Raw genomic sequence first — 19,064 nt, 5'->3', positions numbered from 1 at the left:
TTCATCTATGGCCTCCATGATGTTTAAGTTCAAGACAACCCACAGAAAGAATCAGTCCACCCACCACTGGGCAAAAGGCCCCAAAACAGCCCAAAAATCGAAAATCCCAAAATTTTAGTTGCAGCAACTGTAATGCCCCAAACAAACTTACTTGTAAAATTTCTAATCCAACAGTGATCCAAAGAAAGTCAAAAAGGCCTCAAATCCAAAGATCCAGCAGCATCCACAAAAAGTAATCCTTCCAGGTCCACATCCAAATGAAAAGTGACCAGGAGATGGACAAAGCACTGGGAGGAGCCTGCTGAACAGGAACAGGAAGTTGAAGACTATGGGGCACTTCCTTCCTCCCACCCCCCTGCCCCCCTCCCCAAAATGGACTCCTCGCTAAAAAAGTGCAGGCAAATGTCAAACTAAGGAGTTATTCACATAAAAATCATCATTTCTAGAAGGTTTATGCTGCTTGCTGGTGGATTTCTTGCGCAGAATTGCAAATTTATATTTTCGCTCGCCGCATCTCAAATCTCGCAATTGCGAAGTACCGCGAGACGTGATCTCGCCGTACTCGCGTTGACAAGCTATCGCTGGCAAGCCGCGATGACGTAATCGCGCTCGCCAATTCCCGCGGGATCACACAGCAAGATCCAAAATGGCGCAGCACTCGCAAACTATCGAAAAAAACAACTCGGCAAACGATGATAAACGCCGCGCGCCGCAAAAATTGTATCACCAACGCCGCGCGCCGCCAAAAAAATCCGCTGCGTGCGAATTTGCGGATTTTGCGGGAAATCCGCAAATCTCGCGGATTGCGGATTTCCCGAAAATCCGCAAAATCCGCGAGCGGAACGGATTTTCCGCCCACGCTTAGTACCAACCAAGTTAGTTATTAATTGACTATGCCCTCCGAGAGGAAACTTGCTACGTTTTGTTAGTGGATCGTTATATGCCACTGTCCAGCTTCGGATTTGAATGTATTTGAACCTTGAAAGGGTTGGCCCTATTTTATTCTGTAGATATTCCCATGAAAGCAGGTCCCCCTCATAGAAAAGATCCCCCCATTCTTTAAGTCCTGCTTCTCTCAAAGGAGTGGCTAGGGAATCTTCCAACCAGATATAACATTTTTGACAAATTTCTTCGAATTTCATTCTGGCCTTATTCCCCATAGTTGTTTTTCTAAGCATTTGGGATGACTTCTGCCATATGGCCCTGGAGTTCTGGATTATTCCAGGGTGGTGCACACTTTGTGAAACTGTCCACTTATGCCTTTTTTTTATCGAAAGTGACACACCCTTGACACAAATCTCTAAGAATGTGAAATTCAAAGGTCATAATTCTTTTCAGATTTAAATATTTACATGGAAAACCATGTACACACTACTCTCTTTCTTTACTTCAAGAAGTGCTAAGTTACATTGAAAAGTAAGTTCCAGAATTATTTTTCTCTCTAAATACTGAGAAAGTGCCATCAGATATTGCAATTCTAAATTCAGTAAGGTAGAGTTTCCATTTTCCAAGGATTGACAACATTATTCCTGGAAATCTGAGGTTGTTTGGATGCCCATTGGACTGAAGTAATTATTCCATTTTTTATTTAAAGATGCATTTGGAAAGCACAAGAGGGTTTGGAATAAAAACAAATATTGAGGTAGTATGACCATTTTGACCACATTTATCCATCAAACCATGGTTGTATGGCAGAAGAACACATGGCTAAACCATGGGTGCCTCTACAATGCTGCCCCATCAACGAATGCCTCTCAACCACGCATTTCTTTACCAAGCATGCCCTTGCCATGCACTTTCGTTTTAAAGGCATGATTGGTAAAGGGACATGTGTGGTAAAGCCCAGGGACAGGCCCAGAGACAGATACGATCTCCCTGTTTCCACGAGATCGTAAGGACTGTGCAGGGTATGGTGGAAATGGGAGGAAGTTATCTTCGGTTGGGACAAGGACCGTCCTGACTTATGCAGTAATCACACTGTGCAGATGAGCGTGCTCATAAAGATATGCAGCTCACCTTGGGGGCCATAATGTGAAGAGTTTGAGGAGTGAGGGGGAAGCTTGCCAATTCCGAGGGACACAAGCTAGCAACCAGAAACCTGTGCTAGATCACACTTCATGGCGTGTGGTGTCCAAGAGGTGTTGGTGGACGTTTGCTGAGTCCAAATGACCTGAGCTGGAAGCCCGGACTGTCTCCGACCTACAGATCCGGAGGACGACAGTGCCTGACATCACAGTCTCAGTCCAAGCTCGCTGGCTCCTTCTTCCCGGACCCACTCCACATGGTACTCTTTTGATGGCAACATCGTGACTGGACCTGAGGGGTCTCGTTGTGCCTTGTGTGCACCCACAGTTGGCTGCCTGGAGCAACAGGGGCTCTCTCCTCTACCGGTGGGGAAACATTTCTCCAAATTGGAACCGCGCTAGCTTGCGGTGTCACAGTCTTCTGCCTACAGGGGGGATAGTGAGCCCGCCTAGGTACTGCTGGGTGCCTTGACGGCCTAATCTGGATGGACGAAACCAAGTAACTGTTTCCTTCCCCTTTAGGTGGTCCTGACAATTTAATCAAAGTGGTGCCAGTGGGTGCAATGTGCAGCATTATCTGGTGTAGTTTGAGTAGCTATGGGGCTGGGTATTGAGGTGTAGCTAAAAACGGTGCTTTCGTCACCTTTAAAACTGTACGTGGTATGCGATATTTGGGAATGTCGTGGTTTATGCTAATGTGTAAGCAGGGAAGTATAATACCTCTGAACAGCCTGCATATATATTTATGTTGTTATGAATGTAGGACTGATTGCTTGGATTGTGAATACCTCGGAGAAAGGAGGCGCATTGGTTTATGTCGCTTTCGAGGCAGAGGGGATAACAGAGCAAGTGAATTACTATGAAGGATACATGTTTGTTTGTGTTCTTCTGCTGCTAATGGGAGAGTTCGACAATGGCATATAACTGTAAAGCATTGTTAGACTTGGAATCTTTTGGCATGTTTCCCCTGACTTTTTGCTTTCTGACCTCCCGGTTTTGACTCTGTTTTTGCTGGTGTAATGATTCTGCGCATGTTCCTCACTGCGGTCCTGTGGTAAAGTGCAGGTGCTCCTGAATAAAATGTGTTATGGATTGGTGTTTCCATGATTGGTATATATGATTTATGCGTCAGTCCCCAGTAAAGTGCACTGCATGTGCCTGGGCCTATAAATTGAATGCTGTTGGTGGACTGCAGCACTGGATTGTGCCATCCACATAAAGAGCCTGTAAAGTGTAACTCTGGCCTGCTAACGCAGAGCCTGTGCGCAGCCTGGGGCCGCTGTGTCGATCTGGCGAGTGCACACACTCGCAAGACCCTAAACCTTCCCTTTGCTACATGTGAGTCGCCCCTAAGGTAGGCCAAAGGTACCCCCATATAGACAGGGTGCATTGTATGTAAAAGGTAGGACAAGCCCTGGTGTGTGTGGCATGTCCTGATAGTGAATTACAGCCTACTCCGTTTTTCACTATAACAAGGCTACCTGTTCTCCGTAGGCCAGAATGGGCAGTTCGGTCATTACATCCTATGATCCTAACTGACTCAGAGAACATGGTAGAAAATCGAGTTTAGTATGCCTGAGCTCAGAATGATAAAATACATCTTTTAGTGAAATTGGTTTTAACATTCTGTGTTTGAAAATGCCACTTTTAGAAAGTCAGCATTTTCTGACCTACCGTCCAGCCTGCCTCTGCTAGCGTGCGTATTGTCTGTCTGGTTTGTGAGTGACAGGGCTGGGGTAGACACAGTGAGGATTTGCTGGTATAAATATAGGGGCCCAGACCCCAAGAATCTAGACTACTTCTTACTCAAGGAACCAACCAAGAAGAATAGTTGGAAGAGCTGTCAGGAGGAGTACTTCCCTTTGCTGAGTGATTGCTTTGTTTGGATGGCCTGCAGTTGCTGCTTCTGCCTTGGGCAGTGAAAGGACTGGACTGAACTTTCTCTACTTGTGCTGAGTATCTCCAAGGGCTTGAGGTAGAGCTTGCCCCTGGTCACGAAGTCTCAGGAACATCAAGGACTTCAACCCGATGCCGTCTACGACGCTGCTGCCGACACCGTGTCCTGAAGGCACCGCAGAGAGCACCGCCGCAACGCCGCACTGCAACCCTGGTCTCACCGACGACGCCTTCTGACACCGCCACCGAGCCGCTGCCCACACCGCGACCTGTGGGCACTGCACTCCGCTCCGCCTCACTTCACGACGACGCCTTGGTATCCCGAACAACGCCGCTCCACATCGGACTCAACTCCCCTGCTTGTGCCGTGGTTTGGGGGCACAGCTCGTAAAGTTATACGACGCACCGCCCTCATTCCACACCACAGCCTTGGCCTACCGACACCGGTATCATCGACTCCAGTTGTCAAGTCGACGTCAGCGCTTCAGCGACAGCGACACCGCTGCTGCACTGTGATCTGCCAGCACTGTGACAAGCACCGCCTCCATCTCACACCGCGACCCCTTGTCTCACCGACGACGCCATCTGATGCCGCCACTGAGCCGCTGCTCGCACCGTGACCTGAGGGCGCCGCACCGCTGCACTTTGCACCGCAGCACCCGATGCCTGCCAACGCCAGCGCTCCTGATTCCATCAGAGAGGCGATCGACCTGCAACGGGCGTGACAACGAGAGGTCATTGACGACCTGCGTCTCTGAAAGGTACTGTTGGCGGGTCTTCCCAACACCGCAGCTGACCGGCGACGCCGCGGCCAGCCAGAACTGTTTGGACTTGCTTGTTTACGACACCGTGATAGCCTGAACCGATATATCGACATCAAAGAACTGTGTTTTCAAGACATCTTGAAAATGCAACTATTTTAAAAGTACTGTACTGTGGATTCTTATCGTAATTGGTCTTGTTTGAGTATGTACAAATATTGGGTAAACTCGTGTGGTGTCCGTTTGTAGTGCTTACACTGTATTACTGTTAGTTATGTGCAAATGCTTTACACATTGCCTCTGAGATAAGCCTGACTACTCGTGCCAAGCTACCAAGGGGGTGATCAGGGGTTACTTTAGGAGTGTAACTCCCTTATCCTGACTAGAGTGGTGGTTCCGGCCTGGCTTCGGTGCAAACCTTAGCCAACCCGAAATCCCATTTCTAACAAACATATATCCAATATATATGTAATTTTGATTTCAATGTGTGTGTAATACAAAGACAGTGTTTTACACAGACGGTGTGGAGTCATTTTGTAGGGTACTTAGTATGTTGCGAAGGTGGTGCTGTGCCAATACTTTACGCTTTGAGCCAGAGGATAAGCCTGACTGCTCTGTGCCAAGATACCAGAGGGTCATCACCGGTTATCTGACAAATGTATCATACTCATCCTATCTAGAATGGTGGATTCTACAGGAGAGTCTCATGTCGGAGAAAAGAGGAAGGTGGGGGGTCAGGGAGGGGGGAACGGGAGAGGACAGACGAAACAAATTAACCTGCTCCCCTCCAGCTTCGTACCATGCTCTTCTTCTTCTCTCCACCGCGGCTGCAGGCTGGCACAGGCAACCCAGCCTGCACTGTGGCCAATTGTGAAGCTTCTGCCATGCATGAAAGCAGCCTGAGGATTTGGCCTGAGTGCAGATGGTTTGCGCTCTAGGACAGACTGGTGGTCTGTGCCTGCTCTCTCCAACTCTATCACTGCAGCTGGGGTTGGAGAGAGCTTCACTGCGTATTTGGGTTTGGCTGGCCTTAGATGGCCAGCCAAACCCACATGTGCAGTGTAGGTAGAGCTCACCACTCCCCCTCAAGCCTATTATCGCCCGGGCCCTGCCCCAAGCCTCGGCTCAAGCTAAATAAAATGATAATAAAGCAGGTTTTAAATCTGTTTTATTTTTACATTTTTTAAAGTGCTGCCATTGGGGACGTTCGTCCGCCATAGCTGTGGAGCTGCCGCTGGGATTCTGTCTGGCTTCAGTGCATCCCAGCTAGCCAGAAACCTCTGGGTCTAACAAAGAGTATACAAGGAACTACAATAAATTATTAGTAAAGGAATCAGTAAATGAAAAATTGAAAGGGGGGGGCGTGGCTTGGATGGCAAGGAGGCAGCAGACCTAAGTCCGGAGCTCCCGACCCCCAAGTCAAACGAACGGCGAGCAGGTGAAGGGAAACGCCAACAAGCGCAACAAAAAATACAAGGAGAGGTGTATGAACGGAAGGGGCACCTACCACAAGCGTCTGCAACCGGCCACATCCACTGGGAAGGCAGATCGAGGCGAGAGAAAATCAGCAAGGCGAAAGGAATAAGGAAGCGCAAGATGGCGGCGAGCGCCTGAGAGACGACCCGAGGACCACAACGGATCGCTGGCCACCAAGTAAGAGCGATTCAAGGCAGACGCCAAAAATAAGCCGCACGCAGCTTTACCCAAGCAGCTGCCCCCCCGCTAACAGAACTCAACGCAAACGCAGGGGGAAGAGGGGGTGCAACACGAACAACAGGAAGCGGCCATATTTGATAGGATTGAAGCCGCGGGCGGCCATCTTGGATCAGGCGGAAGGAGCGAAATAGAGAGAGGCGCACAACCACAAGTAACACCCGCCACAACCGGGAAGGCAGGCCAGAGCGAGAAGAAATCCGGAAGGCGGAAGACAGAGTGAAGCGCAAGACAGCGGCGCACTCCTGAGGGAAGACCCGGGACGCACACGGCTCGCCGCCAAGCAAAGCGACTCAGAGCAGACGCTTGGCAAGCCGCACGCCGAGTATCCACGCAACTACCACCCCCCCCCCAATGCGAAGCTCCGAAAAGACCACCTAACCGGCAGCAATACCAGGCGCAAGGGGGAAGAGGGGGAAGAGGAGAGACTGCACGGGAGCGGCCATCTTAGGGGGGAGTTAGGAAGCCAGTGGCGGCCATCTTGCTTAAGTAAACAGAGGAGTCTTGTAGAACGTAAAACGCAACAAGCACCGCAAGCCCACATACGCCAAATACGCCAAATAGGGAAGCCGATCAGCAAACAAGGAAGCTGTGGCGGATGGAAGCAAGCCAAGACAAGCCAAGCCAGATCGAGGGCGAGGCGCCACAACACCGCAATAAGAGTTAACCAAACTGGGAAAGCGAAGGTGGGGGACGTTAAGCACCTGGGAACTGTGGCAACATCAAACGAAAGAGTCGCATGAAGCGAACCCCGCGGTCCAAACAGGCCTGCAGATCAGTCCGCACTGACCTGAAGAGGCCGGAAGAGCAGCCCAACCACCAACAAACCAGAGGTGAAGCCGACAGTCACTTTCAGTGGCTCAAGAGCATAAGGAATAAAATGGGAGAAACCGCAGGAGGCTGGCGGAGTCCAGGACCAAGACCAAAGTGGTCAAGTAGCCACCCAGATTCAGGGATTGTAACCTAACCACAGCGAACACCCCAAGCAACAAAGAGGACAAAAGACTAAAAAAAGGACCCACAAAGCACCAACCAACAGAAGTGAGACCCCAAACACATCAGGTCAGAAGGGGCTTCGACGCAATGGCAGGGAAAGATGGCAACCAGATTACAAATGTCCAAAAAAAGAACGAAAACGATTTAACTGCCTCACCCGCGAAAGAACGAGGAGAACAAGGCAACGAAACAACCACTTTGGACACATTACTGAGGAAGATAACAGAGGGTAATGATCTAGCAAAAGCCACAAAAAAAATAGTGGACAACATCCAAATGGAACTAATAGCAATAAGAGCCGAGCAAAGCAAAGCCAACGGCAGAATAGATGAGGCAGAGAAAAGGATAAGCCAACTGGAAGACCGCGCCAATGTAACGCACAAGGACCTAGGCCTAGTCATAAAGAGAACAACAGCACTACAGAGATCAATGGCAGAGCAAGAAGACAGAAGCCGCAAAGGGAACATAAGACTCCTGGGCAATGTTCCCTCTAATTATTTTCCTCTGTGTGCGGCAGAGTAAGGTCTCTGTGCGCTGCAACCAAGGCTATGTGCGCCAAGAACCTGACCGCGCTTGTAGACCAGGGCTTTGAGTGGGATGAAAATTCTCGGGGATCTTACAAAGGGGCGTAACCAATGCAATTAAGGGTGTGGCTTCAAAGCAATTAAGCTAAGAATGAGTGCATCATATAGTGTGCCAGCCTACTGATATTTTGCTGCTTCTGTCATTGCCTCCCCTCACTCACCCCTTGGATGCGATTGCATCAGAGAAGCCAGCGCGTGAGCAGCGTTCTGAATGGGCTCCGATCTCACCCCAGAGAGGCCAAAGAGTGAATGTGTGGCTCCATTTGCTCCAGTTATCGAGCTGCCGGCAAAATAAGTGGGGGGATGCCGTCCACCCGCGTGGTACCCCGACTCGAGCCCTGGCCAAGACAATTGGCTTTATCAATAGTTGTTTTTTGAATCAAGTTGTATATATTAATGAAAATGCTTCTGCTCTTGTGGTTGGGGTTGTGGCTTAATGATTGAGCTGTCGATTTTGGAGATGGGTTTTTAGTCTCAGGTCAGCCTAAAATCCTGTGATTCTGGGCAAACCAATTAATCTCCCCATGCATACAAAAAAATATATTATAATAAATCATGTAAAGCGCTGCAATACTTTTTCGGTTGAGTTTGCACTATATAAAAACTTGCTGCATTTCTTTTCTCCATGTTGTGTGGTGCAAACAAGACTCAAAACCCCTCCATAAATATACTCCTAAGTATCTCTCATTACTTTTTCACTCGAGGGCTTACTAGCATAAAAAAATTATGTGAGAGACCAGCGAGCACAGCGTCACTGCTCCATGCATCTCCTCAACACAGCTGTGGTACCGGGGGTCCTCAGCAGGGGCGTAGCTAGAGCTTGTGGCACCCGGGGCTATCCCTTAGATTGCCACCCCTTGGGGGAGGGGGGGGGAAATGGGGAAAAAGGCCGGTGAGCACTTGAAAGATGTCCGAGAGACACTTAGTATTGCTGCTAATAGTTACCTCGATCATGCAAGTTACATGCACGTACATGAGGGATTTTAATTTTTGCCCCTGAGAAAGTGTGACTTCTAGATGTTAAAATGTCACTCATAATTACAATGAAATTCTGAAAGTGCCACACACAGCAATCTGAAACCTAGGCAGCTATCATGGATGGGCCACAGACTCAGCCACCCACCCCTCTGAATCTGCTGCTGCTCTCCTCTTACCTCACTCGCTACAAGCTGGGAACAATACTAGCACATTCTTTGCAAGGTACTTCAGAAAAGCATGCAAATAGTTCAATAATAAAGCCAGACTCTTCTCATCCAGAGGTGTGTAGGCAAGCATTGCACCAATACAAACAGTCTTAAAAGGTGAGGCGCTCTATAGACGCGTGGCATCTGTGCACCTGGATGATCAGCCAGAATTTCTGCATACCGTGGCCTCACAAACTTGTACAGCAGCTGTGTGCCGAGCATCACGTTAAAGTATTCCTTAATTCCAGCAACCACTTTGTTCACTGCATACTCCTTGTTATCTGTGTTGCCTCGCAATTTCTTGTAATTTGCATAATCCTCCAAAATGGCATCAACACTTTTTTTTAGCAGGGAGATAGAAGAGCTGCTTTTGCCTAGTTATCAAGCCCCAGTCATCAACCAGCCACGGTTTGAGTTCCTCTGGAGTCTTTACTTTCACTTCAACTCTGTCCATAAAGGTTTCCGCATTTTCCACGCTGGGGTCTACACGAGCTCTCTTCTTACGTGGGGGTTGAGGTGCTTCACTCGTACTACTGCCTTCTCTAGCCCCTGGAGTTTTTATTTTTCTTCGTTTTTACTTCCACATGTTTCTGCTGCGGACCCCCGGCCTTCGTTGGTGCTGCACCTCTCATTTTCCTCTCTGCATACTGCTCCTGATTAGCCTTCTGAAGTTCCTTCTGCTTCTGCAGGTTGGTTTCCACGTAGTTGAGTACTCTGCTCTCTGCCACCCACTCATCCCAGTTCTTATTCCAACCGCTGTAATGTATAATGTATTTCACTTGACTTGTTTCGCCTTTATGGAAACCTTCACACACTTGGCTTCATAAAGGAGAGGTCTGTGGAAACACAAAACGCGCTCCCTTCTCAACTCAAGCAGTGATAAATCTGGAGTCTCCTTACTAAAAAGCCTTGCACTGATGCAACTGTCCTTCAAAAGCAGGCGGTGTGCTTTTTTATTTACCTTCGGTAAATTTGGGCCTGGGCTCCTGCTTCGGCACCATTTATACTACCTGATGAGTGGCATTTCAATGACTATGAGTGACACTCGCCAGCAAGTTTACCTAGACTGATTAAATGATACAAATCACCAAGTGTTAACTGTATCCAATCCTGGTGTGGAGCGTATTTACAACCTGTCTGTACATTAGCTTGTACTGTGCACAACATGAAAATAGCCTAGCGTTTAGAGTTTGAGTCTCTGCCTCGAGCATGCACTCAGCAATGCTACAAAGTGTGCTGATGTCCTATTCATCAATGGCTATCCTTCAATATGTGAGTGACCCATCATGACTATCTGAATGTTTCCACATCACATGATTATCAAATTATTGTCAACTTATTATAAACGTATTGTCTTACCATCATCCAGGTATGCATGTCAGTTGCCTGCTGATGAAACCCTGGACATCTTCAGAGGCAGTAGATTGGATCCCATAACTAACTAGTTCTGGCCTTGCGCTTTTGGGTTTACCATTGCAGGCAGCGACTTTGAAGTGCAAGGCTGGCTGTAGGCAGGCAGGCAGGCTCAGGCTGCAAGCCAATGTTGGACAGGGCAATTCGGTTTGCCTGTCCGAGAGATGAGGCGTGGACTCCGATGGGGCAGGGTTAGAGATGGGAATGGCATACTTCACCCCATCATTGCCTGAGCAGCCATGTATGGACTTGGGATGGGACACTCCTAACTTGGTCAAACCACAAAAGGTTTGTGAAATCGCTCCTTGTGTGCTCTGGGGAGCCTGAAAAATCCCTAATGGATTTTAAAATTTCAAGAACCTCCGCTAGAGCTGGAAGCTCACTCAGAGCAGGGCTGGCAAAAATGTCCAAGCCAGCCCTGCTCCTTCCCTTCTTTTGCTCTCTATCTCTATCCATCCATTCTCTGTCTCTCCCCTCTCTCTTCTTCTTCTGATCGCTTATGTCTCTCTCTAGCCACACCATTCTCCCTCCCTCGCACTTTGATCTGTTTTCCCTCTCAGCTCTCTCTCCCTCTTTCCCTCTGTCTCCTAAAAGCCCCTGCTGCGTGAGCTGCCGTTAACCTAGAGGAGCTGGAGACCGGCACGAGCTGCCGGTCCAGGACCGTCAGAGCCTGGCCTGCCATAGACGTTCCCTTAATGTGTGTGGCGTGTTTGTAATGATCCTTTAAGAGTCCGATTTAGTAACAAACAGCATTTCCTAGGCAGTCCTGCTAAGCTAGGGTAAGTCAGAGCGAAAGTTGAAAAAAAATCGATCAACATTTATACAGTTCAAAAAGTTATTTTTACATTCAAGAAAAATTTAAAAGTTGAATCTTGAAATGGTACTTAACAGAGCACTATATAACTGTGCACATCTATTTAAAAAAACACACACACACATCCTCGTAGATTTTACCCGATTATTCACCTCTCCATGCGTGGTGGTGTGTTTCATTTCCATTTCTCTGGTCATACAAAACGTGGCTCGAGCTTCTGTGAAAAATATTATCCTCAGAGCCATCATGACGTTTTGGTGGAAAAATCGGACATTTCAAGTGCGATTTATGTTTTGTATAGAATAGATGGCTTTCTTCCACCATGCCTTGAAAAAATTCACACACACCTTCTGATCTCCAGGGGCTAATGGCACAACAAACAATTCATAATAAACGAGCCCTGCACCGCGCTTTGATCTTGGAGGAGGTCGGTATGCAAACCAAACCCGGGAGCACAGATAATTTGGAACTGTTTATTGCCAGCAAGATACGCCCCTCTCTAACTCCGGACCAGGGCTGGGCACACACTTACTTGAAAAGAAAATGCAACTGCGGCCTGCTCGAGAGCAGCTGCTTTTCACGCGATGCCTTCCGCCTAGCACGCCTCTCCCTGTTGGGTCCGGCCTCCCACATCAGGCTCATTCTCAGTTCAGCAGAGCTCCTTCCCATCATGGACTCACGAAAGTGAAAGCATACCGCGCTACTGTGGGGCCGGCGAATCAATACAGTTTAGATTGTAAAGTTGGCAACTCGGAGCCCAGTCCCCTAAGAAGTCTCCCGTGCAGCGCCGCCTCAAAAATGGTGCCGCCTGGGGCGGACCGTCCCCCCCCTAGCTACCCCACTGGTCCTCAGTCCCTCTCTCCCCGATGCTCCAGGCCGGTGAACCGGGCCTTGCTGCCCTCAAGTGCCCTCCCTACTTTACAAATGCCCTCAATCAGCCCGCAGCCTCTCTCTATTCGGAAAAGCCACGCATCAATTCCAAAAGCATTACGTGTGCTTTACACGTCATGCTTTGACTTGCTGCATTTCTTTTCTAAATAGAGCGCAGCTGGGTGCTGATTGCGGACCGTTGTGAAAATATTGCTGTTAATTGCAGCACATGAGAGTGCAGCAATTAACAGCAATATTTTCACAACGGCCCGCAATCAGCACCCAGCTGCGCTCTATTTAGAAAAGAAATGCAGTAAGTCCAAAAGCATGACGTGTAAAGCACACGTAATGCTTTTGGAATTGATGCGTGGCTTTTCCGAATAGAGAGAGGCTGCGGGCTGATTGAGGGCATTTCTAAGGCCTCAGGCAACCAGTAAATTGCCGTTTTTCGCCGCTCGCATTGTGAAAGCGGGCGGCGGCCAGAACGTGTGCGCGCTTCACAAGAGGCACTGCGCGCTCGGTGCCTTAAAGGTGCGCGGGCGCCCAGCCGCGCGGGTTAGAGGGAACACTGCTCCTGGGGGTGCCCGAAGACGAGGAAGACACCCCGGGAGCATGCGCCCTGATGCTGGAAAGCATAATCCCCAAACTGACCGGTCTCATTTTCGACAAACCGCTCGAACTCGTCAAAGCATACCGCATACCAGCAAAGAAACCAACAAACAGCAACACCCCCAGACCGATAATATGCAAACCACTAAGAGACAATCACACAGATGCAATATTCGCAGTAGCCAGGAAGGGCAAGCCAATGGTGATAAATGGAAAGAAGGTAACAATCACCCAGGACTTCTCTAGGCTAACGGTGGAGGTGAGGAAAGGCTTCCTAGCCCAGCGAGAGATCCTGCGTAAAAATAACATTACTTTCTCCTTCGCAGGACCCTCAAAAATGAGAATCACAGACAGACATGGGAGCAAGACTTTTGATGACCCCAACGAGCTGCACAGGTACCTGCAAGGCCCGGCTCCAGAAGAAATGGAGCACCAAAGCCCAGGAGCAAAGAGAAGAGCCTCCACAGATGGGGCAGAAGAAGAGGACATATGATGAGGGCGGAGAGCCCACATCTAGTAATCCCTGAACTTTGAACTCAAATAACCATACCTACCTCGAATATGCGCACACAAAACCAACGTACCTACCTCAACGTCGGGAACGACAGGAAGCGACTAAGAAGGACCAAACAACAGCCATATCCTTTGTTCCTCTTTCCGCAATGGGTCGTGCATGCTTATCTGTCCCTGCACACTCCAGGCGTGGGAACTATCACATCGCACCGGCGGAAGAGACTGTGTAAGGACTTGGGGGGGAAGGGGGGGGGAGTGTGAGGACCCTTGCTGTCGCACACCCGTTTTTCTACAGGTGGGGGGAGGGGGGATGGGGCAGTGGGGGGAGGTCAGAGGGGGCGGGCGGGACAGATGGACATGAAGGCTAACGAGACAACAGGCATTTGTGCAACGTATAATTCCTTTTTCTTCCTTTGCTATATCCATTCCTTACCTACAACCCCTCTCCACACACCCTACCCCCGGGGGGGGGGGGGCACTCAGGGCTCACAATGGAACAAAGACTGGTATCACGGAATCAGGTCAGAAAGAAGACAGAAACACGAGCGAAAACACGAAACCCCCATGACAGACCAAACAAGATCCAGCCTAGCTACGAACCTAAAGGTGGTGTCCATGAACGTTAAAGGCCTGAACCACCCAATCAAACGCAGGAAAATACTAGAGCACCTGGCAAAACTTAAAGGGGACATATACACGCTACAAGAGACCAAACTCTCAGAGGAAGAAGCAAAGCTACTCAAGGCAAGATGGATAGGAGACGTCCTATGCTCGCCAGCAAAGGGAAAGAAACGAGGTGTAATAACCATCCTAAGCAAGAAGGCCAACTTTACCATCCAAAAGACAGACACGGATGAAGACGGTCGCCTGCTGATATCAAGCGTCCAGAGAGGCAACGATCGGATACACGTTGCCAACATCTACGGACCAAATTCTGAAGATAAACAGTTCTGGCAAATGGTGGACAGCAAGCTCAGTGACCTACCGCAGGAGGACCTTCTGATCGCAGCGGGTGACATGAACAAGACGATGGATCAGGCTACGGATAGGCACCCGACCAGACCAAGCCAAAACTCCCAAAGCAGCAACACCCTAAAAGACCTATGCATCAAACACCACCTAGCAGACCCATGGAGGCTACAGCACCCAACAGCGCGTGAGTACACCTTCTACTCGCACCCGCACAATTCCTACAGCAGGATCGATTATATACTGATGTCCAACAACCATACACACCTAATCGATAACACGGAGATAGCCCCAATAACAATCTCCGACCACGCGCACGTATCCCTCGCCCTGAGCGGCAAACACAACGATAACCCGACGAGAAGATGGAGACTGAATGACGACATCCTACAGAACAAAGAGAATGTGAAAGAGATAGAGGAGGCACTAAAGGACTACCTTGAACACAACGACAACGGCGAGGTTGGGAAAAGCACCATCTGGGACGCCCTCAAAGCGACACTAAGAGGCAAACTGATAAACATCAAATCGAGAATGAACAGGAGCAGGAACAAAAAAATCTCAGAGATAGAAGACGAAATAGCAGCACTGGAAAGAGGCCACTGTGCAAACATAGCAGACAAGAACACACTCACCACGCTCACAAAAAAGAAATACGAACTGAACAAAATTCTGAGCGAACGAGCAGGTTCGTGGCTAACAAAATTCAAATCTGTAAATCTGTGCAGGGCCAACAAAGCAGGGAAACAGCTGGCATCCTACCTCAAAGCGAAGCAAAGGCAACACACAATAGCAGCAATAACAGACACAACAAACAAAGGAATACTAGAAGTCTTCAGACAGTTTTACCAAGAACTATACTCCGAAGATAAGAACCTGAGCAGAGATGGAGGCTGCGCTCTCCTAAAGGATATCAACCTGCCAGAACTCAAAGAGGAGGAGAGAGCACCCCTCGAAGCAGACATAACGGAAGAAGAAATTGAAGCGGCTATCAACCAGCTAAAACGGAACAAAGCGCCAGGACCGGACGGATACACCACCGTGTTCTACAAAACATTCTGCCAAAAAATCAAAAGAATACTGTCGGAAACATACTCCGACTGCATACACAACGGCAAGATGACAAACACCATGAGTGAAGCCAACATCACAATAATCCCCAAGGAGGGGAAAGACCCTCAGTACCCACAGAACTACAGACCCATTTCGCTGATAAATGTCGATTGCAAAATCTATGCGAAGGTGCTGGCAAACAGACTAAACAGAGTCCTACCAGACATCATCCACAACTCACAAGTGGGATACATCAAACACAGACTATCGCAAGACAACACAAGGTTACTATGCCACCTAATCAACCATACAACACAGAGCAGCGAGCAGGCAGTCATGATAGCGCTGGATGCGGAGAAGGCTTTTGATAGAGTCTCGTGGCCCTTCCTTAGGAACTGCATGGCAAAGTTCGGCCTAGGGGAGAAATACATAGCAATGGTGATGGCCCTATACAACAAACCCAGAGCAAAAATAGTGGTGAATGGAAGCGCATCTGAGACGCTCACACTAGGAAGAGGAACCAGGCAAAAATGCCCACTGTCACCAGGTCTCTTCCTACTGGCACTGGAACCCCTACTAGCGAAAATCAGAGACAATGAGAGGATTACGGGTGTCAAGGTCAAAGAGAAAACAGTCAAACTGGCAGCATACGCAGATGACATCCTTATCACAACCACAAACCCATCAACATCAATAACAGCGCTCATGGACACAATAGGAGAATACGCAGAAGCATCAGGGTACAAACTCAACAAAGACAAATCGGAGTGCAAACCAATGAACATCCACACCACAAAAGAAGTACTCGGGAACTCAGGCCTAGCCTGGCAAACAAAACCACTCAAATACCTAGGGCTACAGTTTGGGAGAGACCTAACATCCACACTACAGCACAATGAGGACTCATTGCTAAAAAAAATAAAAGAAAGACTAGAACTATGGTCGCCAAAATACATCAGCTGGTGGGGAAGGATAGAAACGATAAAAATGATAACACCTGCAATAAACTACACGCTAAACATGCTACCAATCCCAATGACAGAAAGCTTCCACAAGAGATTGGACAGCATGATCAACACCTTCCTATGGAGAAACAAAAGTTCCAGAATCAGCCTACCCAAACTGAGACTAACAAAAGAACTCGGAGGCCTCAACCTGGCAAACTTTAAAGTCTACCAATCAGCGTGCCTGGCGAAACAAGGGATGGCATGGATTGACGACACGCAACCGTACAAACCAGTCTGGTTAGAGCTGGAGAAAGATCTCCTGGGAGGTCTTGACCCGATAGCTCTACTAACGGCAAACAAACACCCCCTAAGGTTGAACCCAATACTGAAGCACACCAGAGAAGCGCTGATGAAAATTGACAGGCGAATGATACAGAAGCTGAGAGGCACAACATGGGAATCCATCTGGTTCGACACAAAAGTAACATATCAAGGGGCAACAATGAACAACGACACATGGATCAAGAAAGGAATCTGCCTCCCCAAACAGATGGAAACCAAGGGGAAACAGCTAACTTTTTCAAACATACAACAACTAAATGAGCTTCCAAACAAAGAGCTATACAACTTTCTAAAGATCAAACTGCCATAACCAGAGCTAACTTACACAGAGAGGAACCGGGCATCGTCAAATACGTTAAAACCCTAAACTCAGCAGGCCACCAAACCGCAAAGATCTACAAACTACTAAGCCCCTCCACCCTGTCGCAAAACAAAAAAACGACTAATTCATGGGAGACACTTCTAGGCAGACAGCTAAATGAAAAAGAACAGCCACAAATGTGGAGCTCAGCGACAACGAACAAAATAACCCCACAACTGGCACAAACGAAATACTGGCTCCTCCACAGAGCCTACTGGACCCCGTCCAGGCCCCACAAAGTTGGCAGCGCAGAATCAAGCAACTGCTGGAACTGTCAGAAGGAGGAAGGCACCCTCGAACATCTCATCTTCGAATGCGTGAAAGTCAAAAAGCTCTGGGCGCAGATCAACGCATTCATAAACGATATGCTCAAAACAGACTTAACAATCAGCTATGCTAGCCTGGCGACAGGGCACCTAACCGCGAACCTAAACAACAGAGAAGAGAGAGCCCTACTAGACCTGCTACTCACAGCGGCCCTAAAGATAATCCTAACGAACTGGAAAAACACTGCAAAAGCAAGCTTCAAAACATGGATTAACTGGGTCACCTTCCTGAGAGGAGCAGACAACATAACAGGCAACTTCTCGAAAGAACACACCCCCAGGAGGCTCATGTGGAGCCCACTCGATGAACACTTGAAGACAACGCAATAACCCCCCCCCCTTCTTTCTTTTCTTCTTTCTCTTCTCTCCTCTCTCTCACCAGGATAAGCCAAGAAATATAGTTAACACAAGTGCACTGTATACAAGAAATACGAATTGCCAATGTATATTCCACTTATATTATTCAATAAAAAAATTTTTTTATAAATCGAAAAATTGAAAGTGACATTGGAGTCAGAGTTGAGCTTTCAGCATCAGGGAGGAGAAAGAGAGTGCATTAATAGGGAAATATATCTCACCTAAGCTCCAAGCTATGTCAAATTCAGTAGTTCTCAGTTTAGGGGTTATAGCTCACTCCCAACATATTAATGCATTTTATCATACGATTCCAGTACAATGCACCTGGGGCCTTATTTATGAAGGACTTGCGCCGCCGGTGCGTCACTTTTTCCCATGTTAAAAGTGACGCACCGGCGGCGCAAGTCCTTCATAAATAAGGCCCCTGGTATTTAACTGAAAACGGAAACATATGGCATGAGATTGTAATATGATCCAATTCCTTCGGGATTTAATTTTTAAATGACTGAGAGAGAGAGAATGGGATAAAGTATTGCACCAAATCTTTGCCTAGCACTGCTGGAATGAACGAGGTTGTTTTTTAAAGTGCACAGCTACTCAAAGAGTGTCCATGGGGTAGAGTAAAAGGGATGCACAAACACAAAGGGGAAGATTTATGTTAACTGGCGCATCCCGAGGGATGCGCCAGTTAACATGCGCCACAGTGCGCCACAGCTACGCCACCCATGGTGCGCCGCATTTATGATGCGGCGCACCATGGGGCAAAAACGGCACAGATGCGTCACGCATCTGTGCCGTAAAAGTGACGCATTGCTGGAGTTGCGTCGCAGGCGCGACGCAGCTCCAGCAATGCTCTGGGGGGGCCTATTCTTTCAATGCTGCCTCAAGCCTTACGCCTGCTTCAAGCAGGCGCAGGGTTTTGACGCAGCATTGCCCTGAAAGTGACTGAGTGAAATCTCATAGATTTCACTCAGCCACTTTCAGGAGGCGTTCCTGCGCAGGAACGCCCCCCCTGCGCAGGAACGCCTCCTCATGGCGCAGTGCTGTACAACGTGACGCATCTCCTAGATGCGTCATGTTGTAAATAGGGCGCAGGGATGCGCCACGTTTTCGCGCCATTGCGTCACGCAACGGCGGCGTAAACGTGGCGCAAGCCCTTCATAAATCTGCCCCCAAGACCTTAAACAGTGGAAAGAAGAGCCACGTTTTCAGTTTCCTTTGGAAGACACCCTCAAAGGGGAGAATCCAAAGATCCTGCAGAATCTGATTTCATGCTTTGGCTGTTAAGAATAAAAGCGATTTGCCTCCCTTCCTCATACACTTCATGCGAGG

At 48.5% G+C, this 19,064-nt stretch overlaps 1 pseudogene; it reads right to left on the bottom strand.

Moving 5' to 3' along the window:
• Positions 1-9,129: 9,129 nt before the first annotated feature.
• Positions 9,130-10,159, bottom strand: LOC147707668 (mortality factor 4-like protein 1; annotated as a pseudogene).
• Positions 10,160-19,064: the final 8,905 nt, after the last annotated feature.

Source organism: Lissotriton vulgaris, chromosome 6 (genome assembly GCF_964263255.1).
Source record: "Lissotriton vulgaris chromosome 6, aLisVul1.2, whole genome shotgun sequence".
Lineage (NCBI taxonomy): Eukaryota > Metazoa > Chordata > Amphibia > Caudata > Salamandridae > Lissotriton > Lissotriton vulgaris.
Note: the sequence above shows the minus strand (reverse complement) of the source record. Positions and strands in the feature narration are given on the sequence as shown.